Raw genomic sequence first — 13,987 nt, forward strand, 5'->3', positions numbered from 1 at the left:
GCACCAGCTAGTTGGCTTCTCTCTTCTTTCCCCTCTCCCCACCTCTCTGTCCTCTTAAGCCATAATTTGGTGATAAAGAAGGTATCACCTCTGTAGGTGTTGGCAGCAAGGAGAATGTCATGTGGTTCCTAGTGCAAGTCCAACTTTCTCCCTTGCAGTTCTTGAGCTGTTTCACTTGGATTTCTATTTGTTACTGCCTGTGTATTTTTTCTTCAAGCAGTAGATGTGACAGGCTGTCTGCCTGTGCTTGTACTTCACAGATCAGACAGGAACCTCCTAATTGACAAGAGGAAGAACTGGAAATTCTGGGGGTGGCCACAGTTGGCAAAGTTCACACATTCACTGATAAGCTCTCCAGGAAAATGTACCCTACAGCTTGTTCTGGCCTGAAACTTGCCAGGTACTCCTGAGTACAGAGTCTTCTGCATCCCTTCATCCTTGACCAGATTTTCAGGAGAACTCAGTGCACCGAGATGCAACATTTGTGGTTTCATAAAAGGATCCTTTGGAAACCTGGCATGTAATTTGTTTCAAAGATGGACTCCCTTGAAAATCTGGTCTTAACAATCATGAAAAACTCTGGAAAAATTACTTCTGCTTCCTTTGACACAAAGTGTAGCTTTTGCAGGTCCTGCAAACCCCAGTGAAGCTCTTTCACTGAGGCCTGTGCTCTGCAAGGTGATGACAAAAACTCAAACTACCCTTTCATTTGTCATCCAGAGATGTAGGGGTTCCACGTACAGAAATGCATCAAAACCAAGAGGTTCCAGTCCTAACTCAGCTGAACTTTCAAAGCTGCTTGGAAACCTAATTCACATAAAACTTTATGGGAACTGGACATCCAAATTCCCTAGGTGGCTTTGCAAAACACAGCTGTAACTAATTGCTCTGCAGAAAGGTTTGGGGGGAAGATTTTGATCTAGAAAAGGAGAGAGAGATTTCAATGCCAAAAAAGCTTTTGCAATAGATTCTCACATGGAATCCACACAGCCAATTCTGGGCTATCTCGTCAATGAAGTAAACGGAGCCATTTTGTAATACCTAATCCTCTCTCTGTAACTCTTCATGCACCTGCAGAGGTTATAAACTAAGGGGGAGAAAGAATTTCTATTGCAGAGTTTCTAGTAATCCCTGCCGCTGCAAACTCTGGGGCTGAAAGGTTGAATAAATCAAAACGACTGATGAACAATTCATGCCCAATTCATTCCCATTGAAGAAATTGTCACATTCCATCAGTGAGGCTGGTAAAATCTGTGACCATCTCAACCCTTATCAAGCCTTAATTTCTTCTTCCTGTTTTGGCAATAATTTAACGTTAAAGGTCACAGAGTGAAATGCTCAGTCAGGAAGCTGAGGAGTTCTGATTTAATAACAACATTATTTAGCCCCACGAAGCCCCACTTGGTATTTTCACCTCCTTTGTTCCTTTTCAAGACCATGATCCATCTTCCACTGAAGACAATGGGAGCATTTCCACTGAATTTAATGAGACTTGGATCAGGCCTAAATGTCAGTATTACTCTATTAATATTTATGCTGTTGGAAGTGTGTCAGAAAATATACAGGATGTGCAGAGTGGCTGAGTGAGCGATGAGAATCATAAATTTTCCTGACAGTCACTTCTTCACAAATCCTTAACATTTCTAATCTAACCACGGCAGTAATAAACCAGCAGGATTCTAACCTTCTCCTCTTACTGTACAAACCTTTCTCCCACTGTAATCTGTCTGAGTTGGCTCCAGAGTTGAAAAACCATCTGCGTTGCAACTCCCTATCTAGCTCATGTCTAGTCTCTCTTTCTCTCTCACACACATACATAAGAAATTGAAGCTGTTATTTTAGAAGTTGCACATTAAGTGGTCAAAATTAAAAGGTTCTCAGAACCGACAAGCCGCGTGGTTTACTGCGTTTTAAGATCCTCAGCTTAGCAATCTTCACTGCCTTCGAAGCAGAGGAGCTGAGCACCCAAACCTGTTACTGCAAGGCTCCCACAAACATGGCAAGTGGCAACTGCTCTGAGGAGGTTTCTCCAGGCTGTTTTCCTTGGTGTTTCCTCTCAGCGTGAGGAAAGGGCCAAGTAGTGTGGCAACAAGCGGAGCCTGCTGGCTTGCCATGGGAATGCCTGTCACTGCAGGGTGTGTGGCAACCACAGTGGTCAGACCCTCTTCACACAGCTACTCCAACCTCCCTGTTGCTGGAGAAGTGATGGGCAAAACAGCCCCAGAGGCCTGAAATTTCTGTTTCCTTTGAATAAGTCTCCAGACGGTCGGATTCCTCCCTGCCTCACCGCCCCTTCCCAGCGAGCTGAGCTTGCCTGAGTGGGTGGAGGAATGCGGGCAAGCTCGCAGCATAATAGTCCACTGACCACCAGAGCTGTAGAGTAAGGTCACTGGGGAAAAACAGCCATTGAAGAATGTGGCTGAGCTATGCCCCAGCTATGCAGGAGGAGGCTTTGTCTCCTTTGGCATGCTGAGCCTGACCAGGGCCACAGACAGGATGGCACTGAGAAACAGGCAGGAGCTGCTCCAAAGGGATGACCTGGAAGGGGTGGCTGCCAGATCTGTTTGCAGGACATCGCCTCCTAACTCTGCTTAGCTGCCTGGTCTAGAACTGAAGAGCAGCATGAGAAAACATGGAAATTACACACAAATGAGGTAGGCAGAACATAAAAAGGTTAATAAAAGGTAGTTCTGTGGTACTCTTGGAGATACACTGCTTCCAGTAGCCAGATTAACTCATTGCAGATTAAGAAATGCACTCCATGCTGAGGGGCTAAATCAAGCATGGTTGAGGTGGAGAGGGACCTTTTGAGGGCATCAGTCTGACCTACTCAAGCAGAGACACCTAGAGCAGGTTGCCCAGACCAATACAGTGAACTTAAGAGACAGCTGCTCAAAGTGAAAAGCTTCTTTTGTAGCTGAGTGGGGATCTGTTTCTAGGGACAGCATCCTCTGCCCCTGTCAAGCCAGCAGTCCAACTTCTCAGCTTGAGCCTATCAATCCAAAACCTCAAATCTGAAGGATCCTTTCCTTGAGGGACATTTTTGTCAGTGCTAACATGATGGTTCTGACCATTTCTCATGTTGCTAAACAGCAGTGTACGCAAAAATCAAAATCTAAGCATTGAGGCTGGAATTTTCATCAAATCATAAAAGATTTCAGACACCAAAAATCCTGACATGCTGGGTAGCTCGCACCAGTATGGTCCCTTTGAACTTCCCACAGAACCAGCTTTTGCAACGTTACTTTTAATTTCTGAAAATATAACAGAGCACTCAGTTCCACAGTGCCTTTGGACTGGTGTTTTATCACTCTGGTGATGGGTGAAAGGGCAGGAAGCAGAGGGACAGGATGGAATTTTGAGCACGACCCAAGTCCTGCCAGGACACAGGGGAGGAACACTTTCCGAAAAAAGAGAAGCTTTGCCACGGGGGAAGTGGACTGCCTTGCCTCCATATCCTGTGGATCCAAACTTCCCCCTGAGCGTGACATCTCTTATGAAAATATGCATGCAGACTTCTCCAAACTGCTTCCCGCTCCACTCTGGCACAAGGGCCTGTTCTTGACAGTCTGAGATTTCAACAAAAAATAGGTTTAGCCCTGCCACTCAAGCAGTGTTAGTGCAGTGGAAACAAGGGAAGAATCATGCCTAATATTACATTTTGGCTGGAGATTTCCTGTGGAAATCTTTGACACAAAGAAAATAAAGTGTTTGATGAGATGTGTCACAGAAAGTATCAGCTACCCTGATTGCTTGAAACTGAAGATTCAAATAATGGCAAAAAAACCCACAAGGGTTCATATCATCCAGGCATGAAGTTTCTCCTTCTCTCCTCTACAGAGCCAGCATATCCTTCAGGAGAAGGATCTCAGACTAGTCTTCCTCACTGTGTATATCTTAAAATATACTGGTGCTTCACAAAAGCAGGTTTTGGTCTTTTTCATCTCTTTTTTTTCCTTCATATGGAAAATTGCCATTTTATGGATCTCACTTTGGAGCATCTTGCAAGGGCTTGACTCAGAAAGCATAAAAAGCACTTCAGCAGTCTTGGCTAAAACTAATTCAAATTTTGACATGTGCTTATGTGACTGGGGTTAGTATTTCAGGTACCAGAAAAGTTCATCATTTAGGAACCCACAAAGTCCTTGTCAGGCCTGAAATTGTAGCAAAACTTCAAATTCAAGGAATTTTGGCCCAGTTTTCAAACTTGCATTGAGACAAACTCAACATTTACAACCACTCTGGGCCACCAGTAGCTCTTTCAGACACTTTTTTTTTGTTAGGAAACATAACATGCTAGGAATTTAAACAAAGGTGGTGTATCAGCAAATGACTCTCACACAGTGTGATCTCATCTCCAAGCCATGCAACATTTGGGAGCAGGAGTGAAGGTTCTTGTCCTTTAGCAACAGACCAGCATAGCAGACAATAGCTAAAATACCCATACAGTTTAAAACACAAATATATCTTCTCAAACCTGCCACCTCCCTTCCTTTCCCACCCCACAGAAGATAAAAATGGACTATTTATCATCTAATAAAAGTAGTGTGAAGCAGAAGGAGATACCTGGGTAATCATTTTTGATTTAGACATGGAGGCAAATACTCAGCACATAATTTTTCAAACATTAACTTGATGAGAGTATCACCAGGATCATCATAAGCTCAATTACAACCTGGACAAGATTTTGGGGAGTTCTTAGAAGGGCAGCTAGAACCACATGGCCCCACGGACTCTTGATCAGCAAGAGCAAGCAGATTCAAGCCTGGGTGCACAGCAGGAGTGTGAGCTGGTGATCCAGTTTCACTCATCAGCCTGCATTTGATGTTTTAAACCTTTCAGGCCAGGGATTATCTCTTACTGTGTACGAGACGCAAAGCACCCAAGAACAAGGGGAATCTGATCTCTGGGCATCTTAAGATCTATTGTAATACCAGTCAAAAAAACCCCAAAAGTTTTCCCTGCTTTTTCTGAGACACTGCTTGGATTTGAGGCTTGACCTGGGATAAGCAGAGGTTCAGGGAAATAACACAAATGAGACAAAACAGCAGAAGATCTAATGAAACATGGTAACATGGTATCCTTGATATGTTTGCTGAACCCAGGAGGCTTTTCCCATGAGTTTTTCCCTAACATCTTCTATCTATGATTTTTTTGTGTCTGAGTAAGTTCTGAGATTAGTGCTCATTAGAGGGAAATGTCTCCTCATCAGCTCTAAATTTCATTATATCTGTAGAAATTGGATTATCTTAGAAATCTCTACTCCCTTCACAAATTAGGACAGAACCAGCTGAAGAGTCCTTTGGAAAGAAACAGAGGAGCAAGCAGGATCACGAGGTCATGCACAATACACACTCACATGAGACTTATTTCCTTAGAAAACTGGCAGTAAAAACATGCAAAATACTTTCTCGGGTCTTGAATGCTGGAATTAGATCTGCTCTGCTCACCCACACCCACCATCCAAAGTGACAGGCTTATGAACATGCCCACTAATGCAAGTTGCTGTGAGTTGTGCCTGGTTATCTCCTTCAGAAAGGGCATCAGGCCCTTGATCAAAAAGCTGAGGTAGATGTAGAACATAAAGAGTGGCTTTACTGAGCCAGACTGAAAGTTCAACCAACTGGGCATCTTGTCTCTAGAAGTGGCCACAAAAGGAGGAATAAAGTTCAGCAGACATATTTGGTACTTTTCTCCAGGGTTCACTTCCAACAATTTTTACTCAGCAACTTCTTAAGAATTACATCACTATGTATACAGCAATCTCTACAGATTTCTCTTCAATGAGATTATGTTAACTTGTAATTCAGAGAAGTTTGCTGTGATGTGAGGTTTTGCTGTGTTTCCTGAAGACATGGGTCACGTCTCCTGCAATATACCACAAGAAAAAAAAATCTCAGAGGCAGCACAGAGCAAAGCAGCTTTAACAACCCTCCAAAGCTGGACTGGGCTAGAAAGCATTAAACCTACACAGTTTTTCAGACGCTTGACAAGTTATGAAGATGTGAGTAAGTGCTGCCCTTTTGTATTTATATTCTCTCCTTGGATTAGACAAATGAAAGCAGCTAAAGGATTCTGATCCCAGTGTAGCCCACACCTACAAAGCATTTTCCTGGCACAACCAAGCTGGTCGAAACTGCGACTCCCTGCTGTACTGCAGCGCACGTTACCAAGCGCGTAAACCTCTGGAGTGGAGACCTGGCTGTGGTTCAGCCACAGAGCAGACACGAGCCCTGAGCACCTACATTTGCTTTTTGCTTGTTTTCCACAAGCCCTCCCCAGACAGGGCTCTGACCCAATTCTCACTGAAGCCCACAAAGGCAGCCGAGCGGCTCTAGGAGCTGGATGGCACCCAGCGCCTGCCTGAGTGAAATGCTATCCCCTGTCTCACAGCTCCAGGCCTCCTGCCCCTGCAGCTCAAAGCCACCCTGACTCCTGCATTCCCCCCCAGCTTAGCGGGATGACCAGCGCCAGCCCTGGCACAAACAAAGCTGCTCAAATCCAATGTCACCACTCACGCAGGGCATGATTGCCACCATCCCCTGGCACCCTGACCTCTCCCTCCCAGCCAGCCGCAAGAGCATGCCACATCTTGTGCCCACATTTTCTTTCCTAAGGAAGCCCTCAGGGGCTTCTTTGGCACAGTCCACACTGGTAGTGAACAGCTCCCTTTGGCTTCCATGTTTACATCCTTGTGGTTGTTAATTTGAGAGAAGCCTTTTATTTTAGACACACACACCCCAACTCCCTCTGCAGGGGGGGGGAAATGTGACCTTTAAGATTGTTTATACCAATCAACAAGAAGCCCTCATGCTGCCGGATTCCAAGAAACACGAGACCGTCTTGGAGCTTGGAAGAGGGAGGGGAGCATGGGCAGGAGAGGGAGCAATCAAGGTCAGGAGTTCACAGACAGGATAAAGCAGAAGGCAGGATGAGCAGGAGAAGTGGCAGGGCATGCCCTCTCTATTCAGAGGGGCAAGGCAAGCGCTGGCAACTTCATCCACCATGTGCGGCACACTGGCATCCCAGGGCAGGGAGCCGACATCCCAAGGCAGGAATGAGCTGGTTGGGGTGGCCTTGCAGAATGAGGGTGGCCATTTCTTCCTCAGAAATGCCTCATGGGTCTTCTGCCAGCCTTGCAGCATTTCACTGAGGACCAAGAGTGATCCGGGATGAGGAGAAATTATTGCAGTCCAGTTTTGTACTCTGATGCCCGCTGTGATGAATAAAGTGTTTTTGACAAGACAAGGAGAAAGATTAAAATATTTTCCCACTGCTGAACACAAAAGTAAATAAATAAGTAAACAGACAAGCATTCAAATCCAGGAATTTCCTTTCATTGCCAGCATCAGCCTTTAAGGGAGTAGCACCACAAATTTTTTCCTACCATTATACTGAGACAAATGAGCAAAGGTTGTGGTTCCAGGAATCCAAACTTCAAGTGTCCTAACAGGCAGAGGAAACACCAGACTGGCATGAAACCCACGGGTGCCTTGTGCTCAAAATGCCTGAACTGACAGAAAGGAGGACTTGCTTCAACTTCAAAGGCAGCAGCACCACCATCTTAGTAGGTTCAAGACTGAGTCATTGAGAGGAGAAAGAAAAAGGGCAAAGCATCAATAAAAACCATGGGAGCACAAATGCAGTGGGATAGACTGAGATGCTGTGATACAGCACACCACTTCTGGGCAGCTGGCCCAGCTCAAGGCAGGGGTTTTTGGGACAGAGGTACATTTCTTCCTTTGAGGTCTCTCCCTAAACAACACATCACAGTGGTTGTCAAATTCAGCCCCAAGGTTTCTGGCATGAAGTCAGGATTTTGACAATTTCAGTGACTTTTCTGTGGTCAGAGCTCTCTATGATTCTATATAATTATAATTACAGGGCTGTGTCTTGTTCTCATTTACACGTATCTTCTCCATTGGGTTACACAATATAACCAGAGGTGGTATTTGGCCTATACATTTTATTTAGTATGTTTTATGCCCAGATTCATTATTTATGACCCATTAGATACATTTGTTTCTCAATTAATAAACCTCAGAAAATATTTTTAATGAAAGACTGTGGTTTTTTAACAATCATGTCGCTGCTCCTCTAGTAGCACTCGAGGATTAAATAAGACTGTGAGTAGTTGTTAACTAGCAACTGGTTACTGAAACACATGAGGTTTTTGTCTTCCCATTACTGAGGCTAAAGAAACGATGCTTCTACAACCACATTGATATTGCCCATCTGAGTTCTCATTTCAAGGCACATGCTGAATTTGAAACCACCACATGGATTTCTCACCCATACCTTCAGCAGCATTGAGCATGCTGTGAAGGAGAAAAGCAGACGGATGTCACAGCTGGCCATGCAGACATCAAAAGTAATTATCTTTTTTAAAGACAATTAGTTAGTTTTTCTTGGTTTTTTTTCTTTTTTCCCCCCTTCCCCTTCTGTTTTCTTAAGCAGTGCTACCGCAGTTTTTCAGTCGGTTAACACAGGGCTTTGACAGCATCTGGGATTTGTGAGCTAGGACAATTACCCCGTGCAAGCCCTGCACAGCTGCACTGCTGGTGGAGTGACAAATGTACTCACTTTCCTTGCTTCAACAAAGTGCTAGCAGTCTGTTTATGAATAGGAGCCCGGAGGTAACATTTGTAGGCTAAGGCCAGTCATGTAATCTCTGATACTTATGTCCATTCCTCTGCCAACATGCTGTCTGCAATCTGAAAGATGCTTCTGTTCCATTCCGACATTGTCTCATCAATGAAGGAGATTTGCAGGAGGGAGAGAGCTGGCCTATGAAGCCAGCAGTTTTTTGCTCTTCCCTGGGTCCTGTTTTCAATAGAAGTGCTTGGTTTAGGTTATTGTTCCTCCTTTTTCCTCTTCATTCATTCTGGCATTCTGTCCTGCCATGAAATTGGAGCTATTCAACTCAAAGATACAAAGGATTCATGAAAATGCTTAAAGGGCAAGCCGGGCTGCTCATCGACACGGACTGTGTGTCTTGTTTTACACGACTTAGAGAATAGCAGTTCCTCTGAGAAATCATTCTCTGTTCAGATCCTCAGGAAATGTGTCCCGATGGGATACAAATGAGACAAATGAAATGCAGATGACTCCTTTTTGGCTACAGATCCAAGGTGGTCCATGCCACATGGATATCTTTGGTCAGATACCATCTGGTTTCTTCCAGCTCAAGAGTTACTCCTACCTGCCCAGGTCTGTAAGCATCACCTGTGCTTCCTCTGACTGCTGCACTACCAAGACAGCAAGGGAAACCTGGCATCTCTTCCTGGGTTTTAAGGTCCAGTTTTCAAGAACCTTTGAAAGTCACAGTAGTTCTAGGAATCAGCTCATCCTCACAAATGAAAATGCAGATTCAGCCTGCCTAAATATTACCAAACTCCGTGTAAGCAGAGCTTCCCATTTGCTGGCAACAGCTCTTCGGAAGTGCCTGTGAAGTAAGAAATACCAGGCACAGAGATTCAGCTGGAAACCAGTGGAAATCTCGTGAATTGTCACTTCTGCTTCCCTTGCTATTTTGACTTCTCTCATAGCATTGGAAAATCAAAAGGAAACAACGTCAAGGAAAGAGCACTCAAATAAACACAGACGTTGACACAGCAAAAATCAGGTTCCCCCTTGTTCCCAAGACACTGAGATACCAAACCCAGAAGCATAATCTTGCTATTTTGACAGAAACATTTAATGGAAAATTTTTCTCCATTTCATGATACTTGTCCATCTTATCATGAGACAGCATGTACCCCTATCAGAGAAAGGCTGGGACAGAAAGGTCAAACACAGTCTTCCCTTTTACTTGTTACCCCATCTTTGATGCCCCTTTTAATTCAAGCATCAGGACGAGACACCAGAAAAACTTTGCTATTGAATGAATATTTTGTTGCAAGAACAAGGATGTCTTGCTCGCATTCCCTCCTCTATCACAAAAATTACAATCCTAAAGACACCTCCTGAAAGAATCCTGTCTAAACAGAATATAAGTACAGAAAAAAAAAAAAAGGAAAAAAAGACAGCATACTAATACAATTTTCTTCAAAACAGAGTTTAAAATCCCCCAAAAGCAGAACCAGACCAGCGACTTCAGTGAAGAGTTCAGCCCACTGTTGAGGCTGAAAGCTTTTCACACAATGTAAAGATGGATAGTCAAGTAAAACTAATGTAAAGGCAGATAGATCATCAGTCTGGTCATGGCCAAAATCTGGTTTAAACCCTGGAAACCCAAACCCACAAAGGACTAAAGCAAAAAATCTAATGATAAATCAAAGCTACCTGATACCTCCCAAGCTCCCTAGCTTGGACAATCTTTACAGCCCGTGGGGGGGCTCAGAGCTGTACTTTCCTTGTGGCCATATTCTTAAATGGCCAGTCTAGGTAAAAGAGTTTATTATTCCCGGGCTATGATAAATATCCTAGCTGCAGCCACAGCTGTAAAGACACAGTCAGGATTATTTTGGGCATCCATCACCCATCTGACTTGAGCCTTGTGTCTCATCACCTAAGTAGGGGGTGCAAATCTCATCATAACCACCAGAGTGAGTCATGTGCTACAACTTTTGTGCATGTCCATTACATTCAAGAATAACCTCCCAGCTCCTCCCGAGGGAATGGCAGAGATGGATGGACACCTCTCTTTGATCTGGGGAGTTCTTCCTCTGCCTCCAGTTTGTCTCCAATTGCCTCCAAGGTCATACTGACAGGACAGGGATGGCAAACCCCTCCCACCCTTGCATATGAATCTCATCTCCCATCCTCAAAAACCACAGGCTACACATGTTTGCTGTTACTTCCAGATGTGTCCACAACTTGAAAGCAGCAATTTCAGAAGGGAAAAACCTTTGGAGCTAATGGAGCTAAGTCCCCCTTCTCCTCCTTTTCCAGGTCATCAACTCAGCCAACGTCCAGCAATTCCAGGGGGCTCAGTAGCTCCCCATGGAAGCATCTGCATGTGGTTGGATTAGAGACACAATGCAACTCCCCTTCTCCCCATTACACTTAAAGCCTCAGACTCAGCTTACTGTCTCAGAATTTACTCCTAGATATCCTTGGCTTAAGCCCTGCTAATGGATATCTAACAAGAAGTCATTTTGGTGTCCTTCCCCCTGCTGGAATGAAAGAGAACAATAGAAGCAGTGGCTCCGAGGAGCCCTTGATTGCCTGGTCAGAGGCAGCAGCACGTACACCACTCATGTGTCTTGCTCCCAGTGTCCTCACCATGCAGCCTGGCAAAGGGCTCTGTCCTGCAAACATCTCCAGCCCTGGGCTCTTCTTCAGTAGCCAGACTGGGGCTGCCTTTGCGGTGGCCAGTCATGGGGATTGTGGTGGGTAAGCACACAATGCCACTTCTGTGTGGTGTTTAATTTTCCCTTGGAGAGGACAAAAGGAGGAGGGAGAAAGGAGACAGCCTGACTCACACCAACACCTGGAGCACTGACTCCAGAGCCAATACTAGAGTGCTGCTGACTCAAGAAGGGTTTGTCCTGACTCTTGGGAGTCCTTTTCAGAGTGGCTCTCTTCCCCATCAGCTGGTGACAGCCCACCCCCTCCACACCCTGTGCTGTGGGAAGTTAATTTAGAAGCCAACTTTGCCATCTGTGGACTACCCCATGCTGGGAAAACCCTCAGCTGGGGAGATCTGTTGTCTTTGCGGAGTGGCACAAAGAAATTAGAGCGTGGGAGAGAACAGGAACCTAAGAATCCTTTTGGTACTTAGCATATTTCTCCATGCATCCCCCCAGACTCCACCTCTTCCACTCAAATCACCTAAATGTGTCCTATAGTGATGTCTGCTGTTGACATCAGAGAAGGCTCAGAGCAGCACTCCTGCTGCTGCCCTCAGCTGAGTCACGACCCATGAACAAAGGGGATTTTGACCATTGTTATTTTATTATTTTCATTATTTCATTCATCATCTTAATTTTCTTCTCTCACTCCTGGCCAAAAGAGGAAGAAAGACATACGCACACAAAAGAAAAGGGAAAAAAAAACCCAACCCAACAACAACAAAAAATCTCCAACATGGTCCACATCTGGAAACTGATTTCCCAACCTCAGAACAAAGAGCTCTGAAATTGTGGCTCCAAATCTCCTGTTTGTGTTCTCCCATTATGTAAAAAGTCCTATAATAAAATCTAATGGAGAAAAGGCCCAAAAGCCAGGAAGAATTATTTGGAATTTATTAGCGAACAAGATCCATTTGGAAGACCTTGTAGAAGTGTATACTGAACTTCCAAAGTTATTAAGTTCAAGAAAAACCTGTAGGAGCATTTTGGTTCCAGAAATGTTCTCCCTATAGATCAGGCGTGGCTTAAATCACTTCTTTAATCCCAGCTGAACTACCGTGCCATTTCTTTTACTTTCCATGTTCAGAAAAATCACCCTTTTCTCATCCCTGTGTAGTTTAGTGCTATACAGGGATACTAAAGGGAGAAAAAAAGAAAATAAACAATTCCAGAAATCATAATTTTTCGGCCAGGAAAATGGGGACAAACAATTCTTAAGAGAGTTTAGGATATTAGTCATTTTTGACAGCAGAAAGTTTCTTAAAATGGGTTAAAAATCCATTCTGACACTTTTAACAGAAAAGAATTTTGCAAGTCAGAGAAATGTTTGTGTGGGAAATAATATTCAAACACATTCAGTTTTTAATTTGAAAACTGTAACACCAACCATAGCATTTCAATGGAAAGAAAATGCATGCATTGTTGAGAAATGGTGCAGTGCACCCCACAGGGACAGAAAGAAAAGGATTATTAATTGAGAATTGTTGAGGAGAGGATGATTATTTGAGGGCTTCAAAAGCAGATGCTTCTCTAACCTGGTTTCTCATATAGAGAGACAACCAAGAGCCACGGGTAGTTTGGCTTCCATTTCCACCTCAGCTCTCCCAAATGGCAACCCAACACTCTGGCACGACACCGAAAGCCAGGGCTCATGTACACCATGGATTTGTCCTTTAGCTCCAAGCCAAAGGGACCTAGGAAGAGGTACCACACCTGGATGCACATGAAGGGGTCTACATTGTTCAGCAGCCTTCTGGTTATAAACCCTTTCCTCGCTCCTCTCTTTTCTTTGATGTTACTGTGCTTATGTTCAGCGTTGAATCGTTGGACTGCGCCTTTCATCAGGACCCTTGGGATGCATTATAGGCATGGAAAGAGAAAGGCACCACTTAATAACACTTTCCAAGTACAAGGGAGAGGAAATTCCTGGAAAAATCAGGATAACACTGTCCAAAAAACTTCTTCGAAGAAACATGGCAAACGGTGTATAGCTATTTATGGTGGAGATGGAAGTTAGACTGGCCTTGAAGGCAAGCGGCTGCTGTCCAGACAGAGCTTTTAATCATCATTCCAGTTAGGCACTGAAAACTAAACACATCATAAGTAGCTGGGGAATAAGGGCTATTCCAAATAAATAGCCTTATTATTCTGCAGGAACTGCTCTAGCTCATATATGTTTACCTACATTTGTATTTTAAAAGAACCAAAGATCCTACGCTCGAATTCTGAATTGCAGAATTTGAATTCTGAAAACAACCTTCTTTCTCCATGTATGGAATTACTCAAATAACAACTGAATTGTTAAAACATTTTTTTAAAATGAACAGTGGTTTTTCTTCAAAAGAAAATAAATTTATGAGCATTTTCTCTTACCCTTCCTCAAATTTTTCTAATTTTTAAGTAAAAACCCCTAAAAACACAAGAAACTTCTCCAGCTTTGTTTTCCTTCATTCTCCCTCTGTTGCCTCACTTTCCATGGCAGAACAGAATAAAAGCTGATGAGAAGGTGTGGAGAAAAATAAAGAATACTTTAATCAAATATTTTCATTTGTGTCTTTTAAAATGGAAGGTACCAGAGCTGTTTTCTACTACTTTTCTGAGATGGTTTTCATTTTTTGCCTTGCCTGCATTTTACTGTCAAATGAGAAAACTGAAGCTTTCTTTTTTTTTTTTTTTTTTTTGAGCTGGGCTCA

This window comes from Haemorhous mexicanus, chromosome 6, assembly GCF_027477595.1.
Source record: "Haemorhous mexicanus isolate bHaeMex1 chromosome 6, bHaeMex1.pri, whole genome shotgun sequence".
NCBI lineage: Eukaryota > Metazoa > Chordata > Aves > Passeriformes > Fringillidae > Haemorhous > Haemorhous mexicanus.